Source organism: Macaca mulatta, chromosome 2, assembly GCF_049350105.2.
Source record: "Macaca mulatta isolate MMU2019108-1 chromosome 2, T2T-MMU8v2.0, whole genome shotgun sequence".
NCBI classification, from domain to species: domain Eukaryota; kingdom Metazoa; phylum Chordata; class Mammalia; order Primates; family Cercopithecidae; genus Macaca; species Macaca mulatta.
Window position 1 is genome coordinate 69,820,525 of NC_133407.1, and position 15,004 is coordinate 69,835,528.

Below are 15,004 nucleotides of genomic sequence, written 5' to 3' on the forward strand. Positions count from 1 at the left end.
TCCCTTTGAAGACTATAGGGCCAAAGGAAATATCCTCCGAAAAAAAAGAGAAAGAAGCTTTCTGAGAAACTTCTTTGTGTTCTGTGAAATCATCTCACAGAGTTACAGCTTTCCCCTCAAGAAGCCTTTCGCTAAGACAGTTCTTGTGGAATTGGCAAAGTGATATTTGGAACCCCATAGAGGGCTATGTTGAAAAAGGAAATATCCTCAGATGAAATCTGGAAAGAAGCTTTCTGAGAAACTGCTTAGTGTTCTGTTAATTCATCTCACAGAGTTACATCTGTATTTCGTGGATCTCTTTGCTAGCCTTATTTCTGTGGAATCTGAGAACAGATATTTCGGATCCCTTTGAAGACTATAGGTCCAAAGGAAATATCCTCCGAAAACAAAGAGAAAGAAGCTTTCTGAGAAACTTCTTTGTGTTCTGTGAAATCATCTCACAGAGTTACAGCTTTCCCATCAAGAAGCCTTTCGCTAAAACAGTTGTTGTGGAATTGGCAAAGTGATATTTGGAAGCCCATAGAGGGCTATGGTGAAAAAGGAAATATCCTCAGATGAAATCTGGAAAGAAGCTTTCTAAGAAACTGCTTAGTGTTCTGTTAATTCATCTCACAGAGTTACATCTGTATTTCGTGGATCTCTTTGCTAGCCTTATATCTGTGGAATCTGAGAACAGATATTTCGGATCCCTTTGAAGACTATAGGGGCAAAGGGAAAATCCTCCGATAACAAAGAAAAGGAAGCTTTCTGAGAAACTTCTTTGTGTTCTGTGAAATCGTCTCACATAGTTACAGCTTTCCCCTCAAGAAGCCTTTCTCTAAGACAGTTCTTGTGGAATTGGCAAAGTGATATTTGGAAGCCCGTAGAGGGCTATGGTGAAAAAGGATATACCCTCAGATGAAATCTGGAAAGAAGCTTTCTGAGAAACTGCTTAGTGTTCTTTTATTTCATCTCACAGAGTTATATCTGTATTTCGTGGATCTGTTTGCCAGCCTGATTTCTGTGGAATCTGAGAACAGATATTTCGGATCCCTTTGAAGACTATTGGGCCAAAGGAAATATCCTCCGATAACAAAGAGAAAGAAGCTTTCTGAGAAACTTCTTTGTGTTCTGTGAAGTCATCTCACAGAGTTACATCTTTCCCCTCAAGAAGCCTTTCGCTAAGACAGTTCTTGTGGAATTGGCAAAGTGATATTTGGAAGCCCATAGAGGGCTATGGTGAAAAAGGAAATATCCTCAAATGAAATCTGGAAAGAAGCTTTCTGAGAAACTGCTTAGTGTTCTGTTAATTCACCTCACAGAGTTACATCTGTATTTCGTGGATCTCTTTGCTAGCCTTATTTCTGTGGAATCTGAGAACAGATATTTCGGATCCCTTTGAAGACTATAGGGCCAAAGGAAATATCCTCCGTTAACAAAGAGAAAGAAGCTTTCTGAGAAACTTCTTTGTGTTCTGTGAAATCATCTCACAGAGTTACAGCTTTCCCCTCAAGAAGTCTTTCGCTAAGACAGTTCTTGTGGAATTGGGGAAGTGATATTGGGAAGCCCATAGAGGGCTATGGTGAAAAAGGAAATATCCTCAGATGAAATCTGGAAAGAAGCTTTCTGAGAAACTGCTTAGTGTTCTGTTAATTCATCTCACAGAGTTACATCTGTATTTCGTGGATCTCTTTGCTAGCCTTATTTCTGTGGAATCTGAGAACAGATATTTCGGATCCCTTTGATGACTATAGGGCCAAAGGAAATATCCTCCGATAACAAGAGAAAGAAGCTTTCTGAGATACTTCTTTGTGTTCTGGGAAATCATCTCACAGAGTTACAGCTTTCCCCTCAAGAAGCCTTTCGCTAAGACAGTTCTTGTGGAATTGGCAAACTGATACTTGGAAGCCCATAGAGGGCTATGGTGAAAAAGGCAATATCCTCAGATGAAATCTGGAAAGAAGGTTTCTGAGAAACTGCTTAGTGTTCTGTTAATTCATCTCACAGAGTTAAATCTGTATTTCGTGAATCTCTTTGCTAGCCTTATTTCTGTGGAACCTGAGAACAGATATTTCGGATTACTTTGAAGAATATAGGGCCAAAGGAAATATCCTCCGATAACAAAGAGAAAGAATCTTTCTGAGAAACTTCTTTATGTTCTGTGAAATCATCTCACAGAGTTACAGCTTTCCCCTCAAGAAGCCTTTCGCTAAGACAGTTCTTGTGGAATTGGCAAAGTGATATTTGGAAGCTCATAGAGGGCTATGGTGAAAAAGGAAATATCCTCAGATGAAATCTGGAAAGAAGCTTTCTGAGAAACCGCTTCGTGTTCTCTGACTTCCACTCACAGAGTTAAATCTGTATTTCGTGGATCTCTTTGCTAGCCTTATTTCTGTGGAATCTGAGAACAGATGTTTCGGATCCCTTTGAATACTATAGGGCCAAAGGAAATATCCTCCGTTAACAAAGAGAAAGAACCTTTCTGAGAAACTTCTTTGTGTTCTGTGAAATCATCTCACAGAGTTACAGCTTTCCCCTCAAGAAGCCTTTCGCTAAGACAGTTCTTGTGAAATTGACAAAGTGATATTGGGAAGCCCATAGAGGGCTATGGTGAAAAAGGAAATATCCTCAGATGAAATCTGGAAAGAAGCTTTCTGAGAAACCGCTTAGTGTTCTCTGACTTCCACTCACAGAGTTACATCTGTATTTCGTGGATCTCTTTGCTAGCCTTATTTCTGTGGAATCTGAGAACAGATATTTCGGATCCCTTTGAAGACTATAGGGCCAAAGGAAATATCCTCCGGTAACAAAGAGAAAGAAGCTTTCTGAGAAACTTCTTTGTGTTCTGTGAAATCATCTCACAGTGTTACAGCTTTCCCCTCAAGAAGCCTTTCGCTAAGACAGTTCTTGTGGAATTTGCAAAGTGATAATTGGAAGCCCATAGAAGGCTATGGTGAAAATGGAAATATCCTCGGATGAAATGTGGAAAGAAGCTTTCTGAGAAACTGCTTAGTGTTCTGTTATTTCATCTCACAGAGTTACATCTGTATTTCGTGGATCTCTTTGCTAGCCTTATTTCTGTGGAATCTGAGAACAGATATATCAGATCCCTATGAAGACTATAGGGCCAAGGGAAATATCCTCCGAAAACAAAGAGAAAGAAGCTTTCTGAGAAACTTCTTTGTGTTCTGTGAAATCATCTCACAGAGTTACAGCTTTCCCCTCAAGAAGCCTTTCGCTAAGACAGTTCTTGTGGAATTGGCAAAGTGATATTTGGAAGCCCATAGAGGGCTATGGTGAAAAAGGAAATATCCTCAGATGAAATCTGGAAAGAAGCTTTCTGAGAAACTGCTTAGTGTTCTGTTAATTCATCTCACAGAGTTACATCTGTATTTCGTGGATCTCTTTGCTAGCCTTATTTCTGTGGAATCTGAGAACAGATATTTCGGATCCCTTTGAAGACTATAGGGCCAAAGGAAATATCCTCCGAAAACAAAGAGAAAGAAGCTTTCTGAGAAACTTCTTTGTGTTCTGTGAAATCATCTCACAGAGTTACAGCTTTCCCCTCAAGAAGCCTTTCGCTAACACAGTTCTTGTGGAATTGGCAAAGTGATATTTGGAAGCCCATAGAGGGCTATGGTGAAAAAGGAAATATCCTCAGATGAAATCTGGAAAGAAGCTTTCTGAGAAACTGCTTAGTGTTCTGTTAATTCATCTCACAGAGTTACATCTGTATTTCGTGGATCTCTTTGCTAGCCTTATTTCTGTGGAATCTGAGAACAGATATTTCGGATCCCTTTGAAAACTATAGGGCCAAAGGAAATATCCTCCGATAACAAAGAGAAACAAGCTTTCTGACATACTACTTTGTGTTCTGTGAAATCATCTCTCAGAGTTACAGCTTTCCCGTCAAGAAGCCTTTCGCTAAGACAGTTCTTGTGGAATTGGCAAAGTGATATTTGGAAGCCCATAGAGGGCTATGGTGAAAAAGGAAATATCCTCAGATGAAATCTGGAAAGAAGCTTTCTGAGAAACTGATTAGTGTTCTGTTAATTCATCTCACAGAGTTACATCTGTATTTCGTGGATCTGTTTGCTAGCCTTATTTCTGTGGAATCTGAGAACAGATATTTCGGATCCCTTTGAAGACTATAGGGCCAAAGGAAATATCCTCCGATAACAAAGAGAAAGAAGATTTCTGAGAAACTTCTTTGTGTTCTGTGAAATCATCTCACAGAGTTACAGCTTTCCCCTCAAGAAGCCTTTCGCTAAGACAGTTCTTGTGGAATTGGCAAAGTGATATTTGGAAGCCCATAGAGGGCTATGGTGAAAAAGGAAATATCCTCAGATGAAATCTGGAAAGAAGGTTTCTGAGAAACTGCTTAGTGTTCTGTTAATTCATCTCACAGAGTTACATCTGTATTTCGTGGATCTCTTTGCTAGCCTTATTTCTGTGGAATCTGAGAACAGATATTTCGGATCCCTTTGATGACTATAGGGCCAAAGGAAATATCCTCCGATAACAAGAGAAAGAAGCTTTCTGAGATACTTCTTTGTGTTCTGGGAAATCATCTCACAGAGTTACAGCTTTCCCCTCAAGAAGCCTTTCGCTAAGACAGTTCTTGTGGAATTGGCAAACTGATACTTGGAAGCCCATAGAGGGCTATGGTGAAAAAGGCAATATCCTCAGATGAAATCTGGAAAGAAGGTTTCTGAGAAACTGCTTAGTGTTCTGTTAATTCATCTCACAGAGTTAAATCTGTATTTCGTGAATCTCTTTGCTAGCCTTATTTCTGTGGAACCTGAGAACAGATATTTCGGATTACTTTGAAGAATATAGGGCCAAAGGAAATATCCTCCGATAACAAAGAGAAAGAATCTTTCTGAGAAACTTCTTTATGTTCTGTGAAATCATCTCACAGAGTTACAGCTTTCCCCTCAAGAAGCCTTTCGCTAAGACAGTTCTTGTGGAATTGGCAAAGTGATATTTGGAAGCTCATAGAGGGCTATGGTGAAAAAGGAAATATCCTCAGATGAAATCTGGAAAGAAGCTTTCTGAGAAACCGCTTAGTGTTCTCTGACTTCCACTCACAGAGTTAAATCTGTATTTCGTGGATCTCTTTGCTAGCCTTATTTCTGTGGAATCTGAGAACAGATGTTTCGGATCCCTTTGAATACTATAGGGCCAAAGGAAATATCCTCCGTTAACAAAGAGAAAGAACCTTTCTGAGAAACTTCTTTGTGTTCTGTGAAATCATCTCACAGAGTTACAGCTTTCCCCTCAAGAAGCCTTTCGCTAAGACAGTTCTTGTGAAATTGACAAAGTGATATTGGGAAGCCCATAGAGGGCTATGGTGAAAAAGGAAATATCCTCAGATGAAATCTGGAAAGAAGCTTTCTGAGAAACCGCTTAGTGTTCTCTGACTTCCACTCACAGAGTTATATCTGTATTTCGTGGATCTCTTTGCTAGCCTTATTTCTGTGGAATCTGAGAACAGATATTTCGGATCCCTTTGAAGACTATAGGGCCAAAGGAAATATCCTCCGGTAACAAAGAGAAAGAAGCTTTCTGAGAAACTTCTTTGTGTTCTGTGAAATCATCTCACAGTGTTACAGCTTTCCCCTCAAGAAGCCTTTCGCTAAGACAGTTCTTGTGGAATTTGCAAAGTGATAATTGGAAGCCCATAGAAGGCTATGGTGAAAATGGAAATATCCTCGGATGAAATGTGGAAAGAAGCTTTCTGAGAAACTGCTTAGTGTTCTGTTATTTCATCTCACAGAGTTACATCTGTATTTCGTGGATCTCTTTGCTAGCCTTATTTCTGTGGAATCTGAGAACAGATATATCAGATCCCTATGAAGACTATAGGGCCAAGGGAAATATCCTCCGAAAACAAAGAGAAAGAAGCTTTCTGAGAAACTTCTTTGTGTTCTGTGAAATCATCTCACAGAGTTACAGCTTTCCCCTCAAGAAGCCTTTCGCTAAGACAGTTCTTGTGGAATTGGCAAAGTGATATTTGGAAGCCCATAGAGGGCTATGGTGAAAAAGGAAATATCCTCAGATGAAATCTGGAAAGAAGCTTTCTGAGAAACTGCTTAGTGTTCTGTTAATTCATCTCACAGAGTTACATCTGTATTTCGTGGATCTCTTTGCTAGCCTTATTTCTGTGGAATCTGAGAACAGATATTTCGGATCCCTTTGAAGACTATAGGGCCAAAGGAAATATCCTCCGAAAACAAAGAGAAAGAAGCTTTCTGAGAAACTTCTTTGTGTTCTGTGAAATCATCTCACAGAGTTACAGCTTTCCCCTCAAGAAGCCTTTCGCTAACACAGTTCTTGTGGAATTGGCAAAGTGATATTTGGAAGCCCATAGAGGGCTATGGTGAAAAAGGAAATATCCTCAGATGAAATCTGGAAAGAAGCTTTCTGAGAAACTGCTTAGTGTTCTGTTAATTCATCTCACAGAGTTACATCTGTATTTCGTGGATCTCTTTGCTAGCCTTATTTCTGTGGAATCTGAGAACAGATATTTCGGATCCCTTTGAAAACTATAGGGCCAAAGGAAATATCCTCCGATAACAAAGAGAAAGAAGCTTTCTGACATACTACTTTGTGTTCTGTGAAATCATCTCTCAGAGTTACAGCTTTCCCGTCAAGAAGCCTTTCGCTAAGACAGTTCTTGTGGAATTGGCAAAGTGATATTTGGAAGCCCATAGAGGGCTATGGTGAAAAAGGAAATATCCTCAGATGAAATCTGGAAAGAAGCTTTCTGAGAAACTGATTAGTGTTCTGTTAATTCATCTCACAGAGTTACATCTGTATTTCGTGGATCTGTTTGCTAGCCTTATTTCTGTGGAATCTGAGAACAGATATTTCGGATCCCTTTGAAGACTATAGGGCCAAAGGAAATATCCTCCGATAACAAAGAGAAAGAAGATTTCTGAGAAACTTCTTTGTGTTCTGTGAAATCATCTCACAGAGTTACAGCTTTCCCCTCAAGAAGCCTTTCGCTAAGACAGTTCTTGTGGAATTGGCAAAGTGATATTTGGAAGCCCATAGAGGGCTATGGTGAAAAAGGAAATATCCTCAGATGAAATCTGGAAAGAAGGTTTCTGAGAAACTGCTTAGTGTTCTGTTAATTCATCTCACAGAGTTACATCTGTATTTCGTGGATCTCTTTGCTAGCCTTATTTCTGTGGAATCTGAGAACAGATATTTCGGATCCCTTTGAAGACTATAGGGCCAAAGGAAATATCCTCCGATAACAAAGAGAAAGAAGCTTTCTGACATACTACTTTGTGTTCTGTGAAATCATCTCACAGAGTTACAGCTTTCCCCTCAAGAAGTCGTTCGCTAAGACAGTTCTTGTGGAATTGGCAAAGTGATATTTGGAAGCCCATAGAGGGCTATGGTGAAAAAGGAAATATCCTCAGATGAAATCTGGAAAGAAGCTTTCTGGGAAACCGCTTAGTGTTCTCTGACTTCCACTCACAGAGTTACATCTGTATTTCGTGGATCTCTTTGCTAGCCTTATTTCTGTGGAATCTGAGAACAGATATTTCGGATCCCTTTGAAGACTATAGGGCCAAAGGAAATATCCTCCGATAACAAAGAGAAAGAAGCTTTCTGAGAAACTTCTTTGTGTTCTGTGAAATCATCTCACAGAGTTACAGCTTTCCCCTCAAGAAGCCTTTCGCTAAGACAGTTCTTGTGGAATTTTCAAAGTGATAATTGGAAGCCCATAGAAGGCTATGTTGAAAAAGGAAATATCCTCAGATGAAATCTGGAAAGAAGCTTTCTGAGAAACTGCTTAGTGTTCTGTTATTTCATCTCACAGAGTTACATCTGTATTTCGTGGATCTGTTTGCTAGCCTTATTTCTGTGGAATCTGAGAACAGATATTTCGGATCCCTTTGAAGACTATAGGGCCAAAGGAAATATCCTCCGATAACAAAGAGAAAGAAGGGTTCTGAGAAACTTCTTTGTGTTCTGTGAAATCATCTCACAGAGATACAGCTTTCCCCTCAAGAAGCCTTTCGCTAAGACAGTTCTTGTGGAATTGGCAAAGTGATATTTGGAAGCCCATAGAGGGCTATGGTGAAAAAGGATATATCCTCAGATGAAATCTGGAAAGAAGCTTTCTGAGAAGCTGCTTAGTGTTCTGTTATTTCATCTCACAGAGTTACATCTGTATTTCGTGGATCTGTTTGCTAGCCTTATTTCTGTGGAATCTGAGAACAGATATTTCGGATCCCTTTGAAGACTATTGGGCCAAAGGAAATATCCTCCGATAACAAAGAGAAAGAAGCTTTCTGAGAAACTTCTTTGTGTTCTGTGAAATCATCTCACAGAGTTACATCTTTCCCCTCAAGAAGCCTTTCGCTAAGACAGTTCTTGTGGAATTGGCAAAGTGATATTTGGAAGCCCATAGAGGGCTATAGTGAAAAAGGAAATATCCTCAGATGAAATCTGGAAAGAAGCTTTCTGAGAAACCGCTCAGTGTTCTCTGACTTCCACTCACAGAGTTACATCTGTATTTCGTGGATCTCTTTGCTAGCCTTATTTCTGTGGAATCTGAGAACAGATATTTCGGATCCCTTTGAAGACTATAGGGCCAAAGGAAATATCCTCCGATAACAAAGAGAAAGAAGCTTTCTGAGAAACTTCTTTGTGTTCTGTGAAATCATCTCACAGAGTTACAGCTTTCCCATCAAGAAGCCTTTCGCTAAGACAGTTCTTGTGGAATTGGCAAAGTGATATTTGGAAGCCCATAGAGGGCTATGGTGAAAAAGGAAATATCCTCAGATGAAATCTGGAAAGAAGCTTTCTGAGAAACTGCTTAGTGTTCTGTTAATTCATCTCACAGAGTTACATCTGTATTTCGTGGATCTCTTTGCTAGCCTTATATCTGTGGAATCTGAGAACAGATATTTCGGATCCCTTTGAAGACTATAGGGGCAAAGGGAAAATCCTCCGATAACAAAGAGAAAGAAGCTTTCTGAGAAACTTCTTTGTGTTCTGTGAAATCATCTCACAAAGTTACAGCTTTCCCCTTAAGAAGCCTTTCTCTAAGACAGTTCTTGTGGAATTGGCAAAGTGATATTTGGAAGCCCATAGAGGGCTATGGTGAAAAAGGAAATATCCTCAGATGAAATCCGGAAAGAAGCTTTCTGAGAAACTGCTTAGTGTTCTGTTATTTCATCTCACAGAGTTACATCTGTATTTCGTGGATCTCTTTGCTAGCCTTATTTCTGTGGAATCTGAGAACAGATATTTCGGATCCCTTTGAAGACTATAGGGCCAAAGGAAATATCCTCCGATAACAAAGAGAAAGAAGCTTTCTGAGAAACTTCTTTGTGTTCTGTGAAATCATCTCACAGAGATACAGCTTTCCCCTCAAGAAGCCTTTCGCTAAGACACTTCTTGTGGAATTGGCAAAGTGATATTTGGAAGCCCATAGAGGGATATGGTGAAAAAGGAAATATCCTCAGATGAAATCTGGAAAGAAGCTTTCTGAGAAACTGCTTAGTGTTCTGTTAATACATCTCACAGAGTTACATCTGTATTTCGTGGATCTCTTTGCTAGCCTTATTTCTGTGGAATCTGAGAACAGATATTTCGGATCCCTTTGAAGACTATAGGGCCAAAGGAAATATCCTCCGAAAACAAAGAGAAAGAAGCTTTCTGAGAAACTTCTTTGTGTTCTGTGAAATTATCTTACAGAGTTATAGCTTTCCCCTCAAGAAGCCTTTCGCTAAGACAGTTCTTGTGGAATTGGCAAAGTGATATTTGGAAGCCCATAGAGGGATATGGTGAAAAAGGAAATATCCTCAGATGAAATCTGGAAAGAAGCTTTCTGAGAAACTGCTTAGTGTTCTGTTAATACATCTCACAGAGTTACATCTGTATTTCGTGGATCTCTTTGCTAGCCTTATTTCTGTGGAATCTGAGAACAGATATTTCGGATCGCTTTGATGACTATAGGGCCAAAGGAAATATCCTCCGATAACAAAGAGAAAGAAGCTTTCTGAGATAATTCTTTGTGTTCTGGGAAATCATCTCACTGAGTTACAGCTTTCCCCTCAAGAAGCCTTTCGCTAAGACAGTTCTTGTGGAATTGGCAAACTGATACTTGGAAGCCCATAGAGGGCTATGGTGAAAAAGGCAATATCCTCAGATGAAATCTGGAAGGAAGGTTTCTGAGAAACTGCTTAGTGTTCTGTTAATTCATCTCACAGAGTTACATCTGTATTTCGTGGATCTCTTTGCTAGCCTTATTTCTGTGGAATCTGAGAACAGATGTTTCGGATCCCTTTGAATACTATAGGGCCCAAGGAAATATCCTCCGTTAACAAAGAGAAAGAAGCTTTCTGAGAAACTTCTTTGTGTTCTGTGAAATCATCTCACAGAGTTACAGCTTACCCCTCAAGAAGCCTTTCGCTAAGACAGTTCTTGTGAAATTGGCAAAGTGATATTGGGAAGCCCATAGAGGGCTATGGTGAAAAAGGAAATATCCTCAGATGAAATCTGGAAAGAAGCTTTCTGAGAAACTGCTTAGTGTTCTGTTATTTCATCTCACAGAGTTACATCTGTATTTCGTGGATCTCTTTGCTAGCCTTATTTCTGTGGAATCTGAGAACAGATATTTCGGATCCCTTTGAAGACTATAGGGCCAAAGGAAATATCCTCCGAAAAGAAAGAGAAAGAAGCTTTCTGAGAAACTTCTTTGTGTTCTGTGAAATCATCTCACAGAGTTACAGCTTTCCCCTCAAGAAGCCTTTCTCTAAGACAGTTCTTGTGGAATTGGCAAAGTGATATTTGGAAGCCCATAGAGGGCTATGGTGAAAAAGGAAATATCCTCAGATGAAATCTGGAAAGAAGCTTTCTGAGAAACTGCTTAGTGTTCTGTTAATTCATCTCACAGAGTTACATCTGTATTTCGAGGATCTCTTTGCTAGCCTTATTTCTGTGGAATCTGAGAACAGATATTTCGGATCCCTTTGAAGACTATAGGGCCAAAGGAAATATCCTCCGAAAAAAAAGAGAAAGAAGCTTTCTGAGAAACTTCTTTGTGTTCTGTGAAATCATCTCACAGAGTTACAGCTTTCCCCTCAAGAAGCCTTTCGCTAAGACAGTTCTTGTGGAATTGGCAAAGTGATATTTGGAACCCCATAGAGGGCTATGTTGAAAAAGGAAATATCCTCAGATGAAATCTGGAAAGAAGCTTTCTGAGAAACTGCTTAGTGTTCTGTTATTTCATCTCACAGAGTTACATCTGTATTTCGTGGATCTCTTTGCTAGCCTTATTTCTGTGGAATCTGAGAACAGATATATCAGATCCCTATGAAGACTATAGGGCCAAGGGAAATATCCTCCGAAAACAAAGAGAAAGAAGCTTTCTGAGAAACTTCTTTGTGTTCTGTGAAATCATCTCACAGAGTTACAGCTTTCCCCTCAAGAAGCCTTTCGCTAAGACAGTTCTTGTGGAATTGGCAAAGTGATATTTGGAAGCCCATAGAGGGCTATGGTGAAAAAGGAAATATCCTCAGATGAAATCTGGAAAGAAGCTTTCTGAGAAACTGCTTAGTGTTCTGTTAATTCATCTCACAGAGTTACATCTGTATTTCGTGGATCTCTTTGCTAGCCTTATTTCTGTGGAATCTGAGAACAGATATTTCGGATCCCTTTGAAGACTATAGGGCCAAAGGAAATATCCTCCGAAAACAAAGAGAAAGAAGCTTTCTGAGAAACTTCTTTGTGTTCTGTGAAATCATCTCACAGAGTTACAGCTTTCCCCTCAAGAAGCCTTTCGCTAACACAGTTCTTGTGGAATTGGCAAAGTGATATTTGGAAGCCCATAGAGGGCTATGGTGAAAAAGGAAATATCCTCAGATGAAATCTGGAAAGAAGCTTTCTGAGAAACTGCTTAGTGTTCTGTTAATTCATCTCACAGAGTTACATCTGTATTTCGTGGATCTCTTTGCTAGCCTTATTTCTGTGGAATCTGAGAACAGATATTTCGGATCCCTTTGAAAACTATAGGGCCAAAGGAAATATCCTCCGATAACAAAGAGAAAGAAGCTTTCTGACATACTACTTTGTGTTCTGTGAAATCATCTCTCAGAGTTACAGCTTTCCCGTCAAGAAGCCTTTCGCTAAGACAGTTCTTGTGGAATTGGCAAAGTGATATTTGGAAGCCCATAGAGGGCTATGGTGAAAAAGGAAATATCCTCAGATGAAATCTGGAAAGAAGCTTTCTGAGAAACTGATTAGTGTTCTGTTAATTCATCTCACAGAGTTACATCTGTATTTCGTGGATCTGTTTGCTAGCCTTATTTCTGTGGAATCTGAGAACAGATATTTCGGATCCCTTTGAAGACTATAGGGCCAAAGGAAATATCCTCCGATAACAAAGAGAAAGAAGATTTCTGAGAAACTTCTTTGTGTTCTGTGAAATCATCTCACAGAGTTACAGCTTTCCCCTCAAGAAGCCTTTCGCTAAGACAGTTCTTGTGGAATTGGCAAAGTGATATTTGGAAGCCCATAGAGGGCTATGGTGAAAAAGGAAATATCCTCAGATGAAATCTGGAAAGAAGGTTTCTGAGAAACTGCTTAGTGTTCTGTTAATTCATCTCACAGAGTTACATCTGTATTTCGTGGATCTCTTTGCTAGCCTTATTTCTGTGGAATCTGAGAACAGATATTTCGGATCCCTTTGAAGACTATAGGGCCAAAGGAAATATCCTCCGATAACAAAGAGAAAGAAGCTTTCTGACATACTACTTTGTGTTCTGTGAAATCATCTCACAGAGTTACAGCTTTCCCCTCAAGAAGTCGTTCGCTAAGACAGTTCTTGTGGAATTGGCAAAGTGATATTTGGAAGCCCATAGAGGGCTATGGTGAAAAAGGAAATATCCTCAGATGAAATCTGGAAAGAAGCTTTCTGGGAAACCGCTTAGTGTTCTCTGACTTCCACTCACAGAGTTACATCTGTATTTCGTGGATCTCTTTGCTAGCCTTATTTCTGTGGAATCTGAGAACAGATATTTCGGATCCCTTTGAAGACTATAGGGCCAAAGGAAATATCCTCCGATAACAAAGAGAAAGAAGCTTTCTGAGAAACTTCTTTGTGTTCTGTGAAATCATCTCACAGAGTTACAGCTTTCCCCTCAAGAAGCCTTTCGCTAAGACAGTTCTTGTGGAATTTTCAAAGTGATATTTGGAAGCCCATAGAAGGCTATGTTGAAAAAGGAAATATCCTCAGATGAAATCTGGAAAGAAGCTTTCTGAGAAACTGCTTAGTGTTCTGTTATTTCATCTCACAGAGTTACATCTGTATTTCGTGGATCTGTTTGCTAGCCTTATTTCTGTGGAATCTGAGAACAGATATTTCGGATCCCTTTGAAGACTATAGGGCCAAAGGAAATATCCTCCGATAACAAAGAGAAAGAAGGGTTCTGAGAAACTTCTTTGTGTTCTGTGAAATCATCTCACAGAGATACAGCTTTCCCATCAAGAAGCCTTTCGCTAAGACAGTTCTTGTGGAATTGGCAAAGTGATATTTGGAAGCCCATAGAGGGCTATGGTGAAAAAGGATATATCCTCAGATGAAATCTGGAAAGAAGCTTTCTGAGAAACGGCTTAGTGTTCTGTTATTTCATCTCACAGAGTTACATCTGTATTTCGTGGATCTCTTTCCTAGCCTTATTTCTGTGGAATCTGAGAACAGATATTTCGGATCCCTTTGAAGACTATAGGGCCAAAGGAAATATCCTCCGAAAAGAAAGAGAAAGAAGCTTTCTGAGAAACTTCTTTGTGTTCTGTGAAATCATCTCACAGAGTTACATCTTTCCCCTCAAGAAGCCTTTCGCTAAGACAGTTCTTGTGGAATTGGCAAAGTGATATTTGGAAGCCCATAGAGGGCTATAGTGAAAAAGGAAATATCCTCAGATGAAATCTGGAAAGAAGCTTTCTGAGAAACCGCTCAGTGTTCTCTGACTTCCACTCACAGAGTTACATCTGTATTTCGTGGATCTCTTTGCTAGCCTTATTTCTGTGGAATCTGAGAACAGATATTTCGGATCCCTTTGAAGACTATAGGGCCAAAGGAAATATCCTCCGATAACAAAGAGAAAGAAGCTTTCTGAGAAACTTCTTTGTGTTCTGTGAAATCATCTCACAGAGTTACAGCTTTCCCATCAAGAAGCCTTTCGCTAAGACAGTTCTTGTGGAATTGGCAAAGTGATATTTGGAAGCCCATAGAGGGCTATGGTGAAAAAGGAAATATCCTCAGATGAAATCTGGAAAGAAGCTTTCTGAGAAACTGCTTAGTGTTCTGTTAATTCATCTCACAGAGTTACATCTGTATTTCGTGGATCTCTTTGCTAGCCTTATTTCTGTGGAATCTGAGAACAGATATTTCGGATCCCTTTGAAGACTATAGGGCCAAAGGAAATATCCTCCGATAACAAAGAGAAAGAAGCTTTCTGAGAAACTTCTTTGTGTTCTGTGAAATCATCTCACAGAGATACAGCTTTCCCCTCAAGAAGCCTTTCGCTAAGACACTTCTTGTGGAATTGGCAAAGTGATATTTGGAAGCCCATAGAGGGATATGGTGAAAAAGGAAATATCCTCAGATGAAATCTGGAAAGAAGCTTTCTGAGAAACTGCTTAGTGTTCTGTTAATACATCTCACAGAGTTACATCTGTATTTCGTGGATCTCTTTGCTAGCCTTATTTCTGTGGAATCTGAGAACAGATATTTCGGATCCCTTTGAAGACTATAGGGCCAAAGGAAATATCCTCCGAAAACAAAGAGAAAGAAGCTTTCTGAGAAACTTCTTTGTGTTCTGTGAAATTATCTTACAGAGTTATAGCTTTCCCCTCAAGAAGCCTTTCGCTAAGACAGTTCTTGTGGAATTGGCAAAGTGATATTTGGAAGCCCATAGAGGGATATGGTGAAAAAGGAAATATCCTCAGATGAAATCTGGAAAGAAGCTTTCTGAGAAACTGCTTAGTGTTCTGT